Raw genomic sequence first — 9,434 nt, forward strand, 5'->3', positions numbered from 1 at the left:
CCAGTCGACCGCCTCCGGGCTCCGAGACGTAGGGCTATTACTTCCTCTGAGAAGGTCCTAAACTCGTAAACCTCATGTGCTTACAACTACTCCATAGCTAAGATCTTGCCTCTCCATACCTACCCCCTACATTACTGTCAGACTTAGAACCACGACACCAGGCGTATACGACGAGTGGTCGGAATGTCAGGCCCATGTGTACAGGTTTCCGGTTTTCGAGCGACAGCCAGTAGTTAGTTTAGGTTCACGCTAACGCGAGAGAGGGATACGAACTCATGTACTGCATAGTTCCGTTCTCACTCAAAGTGATAGATCTGCTCTTCTCGCATATATCATTGTTTAGATGGATGGGGATGTAGTTGCAAGTAATCGAGACTTGTATCGCTATTTTCGAGATGATGACGAGAGACCACTTTGTGTTGGATGATGATTATGATGATGACATGATTTGATGAGACTATTTGTATGTATATGCTATGATTACATTTGTATGTGTATGATATGCTAAAGATTATTGTATAAAGCCTATTCAAATACAAAACAAATATGCAGAAAAAACAGAAACTAATAAAACTAGCAGTAGCGAGGAGAACAAAGTTAGCAGTAGCGCTCCCTTACCAGTAGCGCTCCCTTACCAGTAGCGCTTCCTGCTAAAAAGCGCTACAGATATTAGCAGCAGTGCTCTGAAATAAAGTTTGCTACTACTAGCCATGTATTGCAGTTGCGTGGGACGACAGGCGCTACTGCTACATGTTAGCTGTAGCGCCTTATTAGTAGCGCGTCGTCCTGCGCTACTTATAGGGAAAATACCCGCGCTACTGCTAGGGTTTTCCCTAGTAGTGTGATCCCAAGAAAAGATTGTCTCTTGCTTTTTTGTGTTACTAGGTACATGACCGAGCATTGCGACGGGGAGGAAATATTTTTAAACACAACAAAAGAACCATATAGAACAAATCTTGATGCAAAGCAAATAGGAAAAATAAGATTGTGTTTTGGTTATAAAGTATTGAATTTTAAGTTATTTATTAAATTGATAAAATAGGTACGTGCCTATGATTAACACGATTTATTGGGTTGTCGAATATAAGTGATTGAGTGATATTTATTTTCTTCTCGGCCAAAAATTTATCGCTATTATTGGGTTAACAAAAAATTATGGACCATGCATTTATTGTTGCACCATACTTTTATCTAATTTATTGGGTTACCAAAGATTGGTTGATGAAAACTAGAGAGAGTGAAAAAATAAGAAAATCGGAGGAGGGTGGAAGGTTGGATGAACGGATGGTAGGGAGAAAACTTAACGAAAGAGGGAACCTTAGATTCTTTTGAAGCAGTAGAGATAGATATCAGAGGACCATATGAAACAAAACTTGATGAAAATAGGTTATGTTTTGGTTATAAAGCATAGATTTTTATTTATTTCTTAAATTGATAAAATAGGTATGGATTAATTTGTTTTATTGGTTCCCAAATAAAAGAGATTGATTGATATTTATTTGCTTCTGGGCCATGAATTTATTACTATTTATTGCATTACCAAAGAAACATTCTCCTTATGCACTGTGAATTATTGCTATACCATTAATTGATCTGGTTTATTGGGTTACTGTAGCGACCATACCTCAAACAGTCTGATCTCTGTGCTCCGGTGTCATCCCTGGATCAGTAATGCTGACACCACACAGTACTCGGAGGATTTATAGCAGAGTAGCAATCACACACTTATTACATCGAGTGTCTCAAAAGAGAAATTATTACAATGAATATGGCTTAAGGCCATCTAATAACGATAACATCGGAAGGCTTGGAAGATAAGTGAGTCCATCAACTCCAATGGCATCACTGAGTATAGAACCACGACCTAAAAACTCCTTAATCATCGTCTGAAAAGTCTGCAACATTAACGTTGCAGCCCGAAAACGGATCAGCACATGGAATATGCTGGTAAGGTAACACATAGAGAGTAATGGAATGAAACAGCTATTCTATATGCATATTTGGCTAGTGGAAAGCTCTATGGTTACAGTTTTTTTGCGTAAAGCCAATTTTTCCCTACTTCAAAGGAATAAATTTCATTTAACTATCATGGTGGTTGTTAAACATTGAGAATGGTTGACAGCATTCTCAATCCCAATTAAATAACATCATTAAACCCAACAAAATTTATTTAAAGTAACATGTTGAGATTCACATGATAATCCAGGTACTAGATACTCAAGATGTCCATAACCGCGGACACGGCTAACCATGATTAGTTTGTTACACTCTGGAGAGGTTTGCGCACTTTTCCCCAGAAGACTCGATCACCTCCGTTGGATTTCTCGCACTACATGGTGTTTGAGAAACGGATGACCGAGACACAATCTTTCAGAAGCACTAGCACCTTACGATGGATAGACCGGTACACCTACTTTCCTCTACATCTGCTAGTCTACCCTGTAAGAGTTCGCACGACTTACTCAACTATGCCAGAGCCCATAATGGCTTGTGGCTGCACATGGAAGTTTCTAGTATGAATAATCTCATGATCCCTTTGAGCCTGGGTGGCGGTCCAAAAGAAAAACAGGCAAGTCCTGGAATACCCAGGTGCCTCAATCCACCCAGATGTGTGTTTAAGTTGCCACCTTAGATAAATCCTTAATTATCAATCTCACATCTGTCATGGATATCACTCACCCAATCCACGTCTACTAGCATAGCATGGCATAATAAGCAAACGCAGAAGTAACTCCCAGAGGTTTGAGAATAAACAGGTAATAGGTACTACCTCATCTACTTCCCATCCCACAGTTTAATTAGATCCAAATCATGCAATGTGTGAGGATTGATCTAATGCAAGAAAAACTGGGTTGTAGAAAAGGTATGATCAAAGTGTTACTTGCCTTGCTGATGATCCGCGAAACCTAACGATTCGAAGTAACAGGCGGCGCACTCCGGGTACTCTATCGCAGACAAACAAACAAGTATACAATAAGTACTCATCTAATGCACAGGTAAAACTCAAATAAGAGATTTAACCAGAAGGTTCAACTTAAGAACTCCGGTTGGCAAAAGAAATCAATCAAACGAAGCAAAGAAAGTCAAACGGCGAAAGAAAACAACTTCGTTCTAGTAATCTGAATCTAAGTCAAATTTTACACTAGCAAAAACTTGTTTGAGTTGATTATTCTGATAGAGGGTTTCGAGATGAAACTCCAGCCGCTTGAATCGCCTGATTCCGATAAATGAGCGAAAAGATAAACTAAAACGAAAATCAGATCAGGGATCGCGATCAGAAAAATCATGGATTTAATCCGACGAAAAAGGAAAACGACGAATGATTTTTTTAAACGGCACGGAAAACGAGGCGGCGGCGAACCTCGGGCGGCGCGCGGCTCCGGCGGGGCGGCGGCTGCTGGGCTGGGGCGCTAGGGTTTGGGGGCTGGGGCGGCTGGGCTCTCGAGCCCCGGGGCGGCGCCTTATAAAGGCCTAGGCCAGGCGGAGTCCTGGCCGAGTACGGCCCAAAGTCGGTTACCCTTTTTTTACGCTCGGAAGAAAAATAAAAAGAAATACTAAACGGACTCCAAAAATCCCGAAATAAATTTTACCGGGCCTCTAAAATCAAGCCCGACAAAGTGAACATTTATTTGGGCCCTAAATGCAATTTTGAAAAACACGCATTTTTCCTTAATTCAAATAAAAATATCGAAAAAACTCCGAAATAAATCTTATTTGATTTTTTTATTAGACCTTCAATATTTCTATATTTTGGGAAAGTCATTTTATTCCCTCTCACGTATTTTTGTAATAGAAATACTTGATGATAAAATAAATAAAATCAAATGATCCTATTCTCAAAATTTGAGAAAATTCAAATGTGAGAATAACGAAATCCCCAACTCTCTCCGTGGGTCCTTGAGTTGCTTAGAATTTTCTAGGATCAAAACCCAAAAGCACATAAAATATGATATGCATGATGATCTAATGTATAACATTCCAAATTGGAAATTTGGGATGTTACAAACCTACCCCCCTTAAAATGAATCCCGCCCTCGAGGTTCGGGTTGGCTAGAAAATAGGTGAGGGTGGTCTTTGAGCAAATCTTCCTCTCGTTCCCAGGTGGCTTCATCCTCCGTGTGGTGACTCCACTGAACCTTGCAAAACTTGATAACTTTGCTGCGGGTAACTCGGCTGGCAAACTCGAGAATCTTAACTGGTTTCTCCTCGTAGGTCAAATCATTATCCAACTGAATAGTTTCCAAAGGCACTATATCTCTTAACGGTACGTCAGCCATCTCCGCGTGACACTTCTTTAACTGAGAAACGTGGAACACATCATGAACTCCTGACAATTCTTCGGGCAATTCCAACTTGTAGGCCACTTCTCCCATACACTCCAAAATTTGATATGGTCCTACAAATCGTGGCGCTAACTTCCCTTTAACTCCAAAATGCTTTGTTCCCCAAAGTGGAGATACTCGAAGATAAGCTCTGTCTCCAACTTCGTAAACTGTCTCCTTGCGTTTAGAATCTACATAACTCTTTTGTCTGGACTGGGCTACCTTGAGCCTATCGCGAATCAACTTCACTTTCTGTTCAGACTCCTTAATCAAGTCAGGTCCAAACAACTGACGGTCTCCAACTTCGTCCCATGACAATGGTGTCCTGCACCTCCTTCCGTACAAAGCTTCGAAAGGGGCCATCTTCAAACTGGTTTGGTAACTGTTGTTGTAAGAGAACTCTGCATATGGCAAATTATCATCCCAACTTGATCCATAATCTAGCGCACAAGCTCCCAGCATATCTTCCAAAATCTGATTGATTCTCTTGGTCTATCCATCTGTCTGCGGATGAAAAGCTGTACTGAATTCTAGCCTGGTTCCCAAAGTTTCGTGCAACTGCTTCCAGAACTTTGAGGTAAACTGGGTTCCTCTATCCGATACGATACTCCTCGGAACTCCATGCAGACATACTATTCTGGTCATGTATATTTTTGCCAACTTAGCACTGGTATAAGTGGTCTTTACTGGGATGAAATGAGCTACTTTCGTCAATCGATCGACTACAACCCAAATCGAGTCATAGCCTGAACGAGTCCTGGGCAATCCCGTGATAAAATCCATGCCTATCTTATCCCACTTCCATTCGGGTATCGGCAATGGTTGCAACAATCCTGCTGGCTTCTGATGCTCTGCCTTTACTCTCTGGCATACATCACAAACTGCTACATACTGTGCTATGTCTTTCTTCATTCCGGTCCACCAGAAAATATCCTTCAAATCCAGATACATCTTGGTATTCCCTGAGTAAATCGAATAGGGTGAATCATGTGCCTCTTGCAGAATTAACTTCCTGATCTCCGGGTCATTGGGCACATAGACACGGTCTTCAAACCATAGGGTATCGTGCTCATCCTCGCGAAATCCTTTAGCCTTTCCTTCTTTCATTTTCTCCTTTATAGAAGCAATCTCCTTGTCAGTCTTCTGAGCTTCCCTGATTCTATCCATCAAAGTTGACTGAATTTCCAACGCTGCTACATAGCCTCTCGGAACTATTTCCAAACATAGTTCACGAAGGTTTTCTGCTAACTCCTTGGGTATTTCTCCCGTCATTAACGTATTGACATGGCTCTTACGGCTTAATGCGTCAGCTACTACATTAGCCTTTCCAGGGTGATAATGCAATTTCATATCATAATCCTTGATGAGCTCCAACCATCTCCTTTGTCTGAGATTCAACTCCTTCTGTGTGAAAATGTACTTCAAACTCTTATGATCCGTGTACACCTCACAATGATTTCCAATGAGGAAATGTCTCCATGTCTTCAAAGCATGCACTACGGCTGCTAACTCCAAATCATGCGTAGCGTAATTCATCTCATGGGGCTTCAGTTGTCTTGAGGCATATGAAACGACTCTCCCTTCCTGCATAAGCACTGCTCCAAGTCCTCGACGTGTAGCGTCGCAATACACCTCATAATCCTTGGTCTGGTCTGGAAAAATCAACACTGGTGAGGTAACCAAGCGTCTCTTCAACTCCTGGAAACTAGCCTCACACTGCTCAGTCCATATGAATTTGGTATCTTTCTTCAACTACTCTCTCATAGGCTTCACAATCTTTGAGAAATTCTCAATAAACTTCCGGTAGTATCCTGCGAGTCCAAGAAAACTCCGGATCTCTCCAACTATTGTTGGGGCTTCCCACTTGGTCACGGTTTCAACTTTAGTGGGATCTACTCCTATACCTTCTCCAGATATAACATGTCCGAGGAATCCAACTTCCTTCAACCAAAACTCACATTTGCTGAACTTGGCATATAATTGATGTTCTCTGAGCTTTCCAAGTACCAAACGCAAATGCTCCTTATGCTCCTCTTCATTCTTCGAATAAACCAGGATCATCTATGAACACTACGATGAACTTATCCAAAAACTCCATAAACACTTTGTTCATCATGTTCATAAAATAGGCAGGCGCGTTAGTCAGACCAAATGACATAACGATATACTCATACAGCCCATACCTGGTGGTAAAAGCTGTCTTCGGAATATCATGTTCTCGAATCTTCAACTGCTGGTACCCTGATCGCAAATCGATCTTGGAAAATACCTTTGCACCTTGCAATCGATCAAACAGATCGTTGATCATTGGTAGTGGGTACTTGTTCTTGATCGTTACTTCATTCAATCCTCGATAATCAACAACCATCCTTAACGATCCATCCTTCTTCTCCACTAGTAGTACTGGTGATCCCCAAGGTGAAGAACTTGGGCGAATATATCCCTTATCCAGTAATTCCTTAATCTGTTTCTTGATTTCCACCAAATCCTTTGCTAGCATCCTATATGGTCTCTTTGATATTGGCCCAGTGCCTGGCAATAGCTCAATCAAAAACTCAATATCTCTATCCGGTGGCATGCCTGGCAACTCCTCTGGAAATACATCAGGAAAATCCCTTACCACTGATACTTCCTCCTGCACAACTCCTGTTAGGCAATTTATTTGGGTTCTTTTTGGCATATGCCGGGATACATACTTGATCCTTCTACCTTCTGGTGTGGTAAGCAAAATTGACTTACTAGCACAATCGATGTTTCCTCCATACATCGACAGCCAATCCATACCAAGAATCACATCCAGACCTTGAGATTCCAGAATAATTAAATCTGTTGGGAAAACATGCCGTCCTATACTTAATGGCACTTGAAAGCATCCTTGACTGGCCATGTACTCTGCTCCTGGTGAGCTTACTAGCATAGGTGTTTTAAGAACCCTAGTGGGTAGGCTATATTTTCCACAAATCCCCTTGATATGTATGAATGCGAGGCACCAGTATCAAAAAGAACGAGTGCAGTAAATGACTTAACCAAAAACTTACCTATTACTGCATCGAGCTGAGTTTCAACTTCCTCCACATTAACGTGGTTCACTTGTCCCTTGTTGAAAGGGTTTGGCTTCTTTCCAGAGCTTCCATTGCCGTTTTGGCCTTCAGGACATTCATTGGCATAATGTCCGGTCTTGGAATACTTGAAATAGGTGACTTGGCTCAGGTCCTTCTTGGCTGGGGTTGATGGGTTGTTGCGGTTCTGGCCATTGCTTCCTCCATTCCCATTACCATTCTTGGTGCCATTGTGGTTGTGCGAGCTACCTACTCCATGGGTATGCTGAAAATGTCCTCCCGGTCTAGGGGTAAAACGTGGCTTTTGCTGAGCTCCTGAATTATACTTCCCTTGTCCATACTTCCTCTTGCGGTTCTCAATTTGCTGCTGCTTCCCTTCAATCATAAGAGCACGATCTACCAACTCCTGGTAGTTGTTGAAGGTGGCTACCATCAACTGCATACTCAACTCATCATTCAGTCCTTCCAGGAACTTCTCCTGCTTAGCTGCATCCGTAGCAACGTCATGTGAGGCATAACGTGCTAGCTTACTAAACTCCTCCACATACTGGCCAACTATCCGTCCTCCTTGGCGCCAGTTACGAAACTCACACTTCTTCATAGCCATTGCTCCTGCTGAAACATGGGCAGTATGGAAAGCCCGCTGAAACTGGTCCCATGTGACAGTATCGACTGGGAAGGTGGCTGTGAAATTCTCCCACCATGATGCGGCGGGTCCTTCTAACTGATGTGCGGCAAACTTCACCTTCTCCGGATCCGTGCATCCTGCTGTGGTCAACTCCCTAGCAGTCTTGCGGAGCCCATCATCTGCTACTATCGGCTCGGTGCTACTGGAAAACACCGGCGGATTCAGCCTAAGAAAACGGGCTAAGTGGTCAACAGGTGGTGGTGGTGGTAGTGGGTTGTTGTTGTTGTTGTTCCCCTGATTCTGATTTTGGACTAGCAACTGCATCAATGTGTTCTGCTGCTGGATCAACTGGGTGAGCTCCGGTGGAAAGGAAAATCCGGGGTCACGTCTCGGAGGCATCTGAGGGTTTAGAAAAGATGAGATATAAGAATAGAGGGGGTCTAAAGAAGAAACACTACCCATATGCACATGAGGCAAAAGCAACCAATTCACTTCATTCAAACAAACAAAGGCATACAATCGATCTAACTATCGCAAAGTGCTCGGACTACTATATTTACATGGTGGACTACTACTACTGATGAGGTGGTCTACTAGAAATATTCTACGGTTGTAGACTCCATGATATCTGCTCCTACTTCATCAACATAGTCATCATCGCTACTATCTGCTTCCGAGTCGGTGCCGTCGATGATGATGTAGTCTTCCAGGCTAATCTCCTTGGGTTCTTCGTCTTCATCTACTGGTGTCGGGCCTCCCATAAATACTGCTAGCTTCATAGTTAGGTCGGCATTCTTATCCACCAATACTTCTATTTCTTCTTCATAACCTTCAGGTGTAGCCTTGAGTTCTTCCTCCAGTTCATTGATTCTAGTCTTAGCCTTCTTCAGATCTATCATGTCGGCACACATCTGATTCTCCTGTCGTCGAATGTGCTGGTTGAACTCCTAGATAAAAGCTGCAATTGATCTATCCTTCCTGGTGCTAATCATCTCCCAATGTTCATCTCGGCGCCCACAAATCTGGTAGATAGTATCCTTGAGATCCTTGCGGAAGACTTCTCCAATGCGTCCCATGGCGATGTGAGCTGCCATACTCTTTCCTAGACTCCAAGTTGGTGCGTCAAAATAAAACTCTATGGGTTTAGTGACTGGCATGAACGTCCTTCCTGGAACTTGAACTTGAATCATGCAGCGCTCTTCTTCAGGTAAAGTGGCATTGTAGGTTCCCGTGAAGCTTGGTACTCATATGTTCAGGTATCTAGTGACTTCCTTCAAGTGGCGTCCAAAGGGTGTATCTTCGTCCGGTTGGGTGAACTTGTTCCTTGCATCCGCCATCCTAAAGAGTAGAAAAGATGAGAAGTCAGAAGAGAAGAGAGTGAGTAGTGATCTAGGTCTTTAGCTTAGGGTCGTGTCCTACAGTCAC

The sequence above is a fragment of the Triticum aestivum genome, chromosome 2A, assembly GCF_018294505.1.
Source record: "Triticum aestivum cultivar Chinese Spring chromosome 2A, IWGSC CS RefSeq v2.1, whole genome shotgun sequence".
Taxonomy (NCBI): Eukaryota; Viridiplantae; Streptophyta; class Magnoliopsida; order Poales; family Poaceae; genus Triticum; species Triticum aestivum.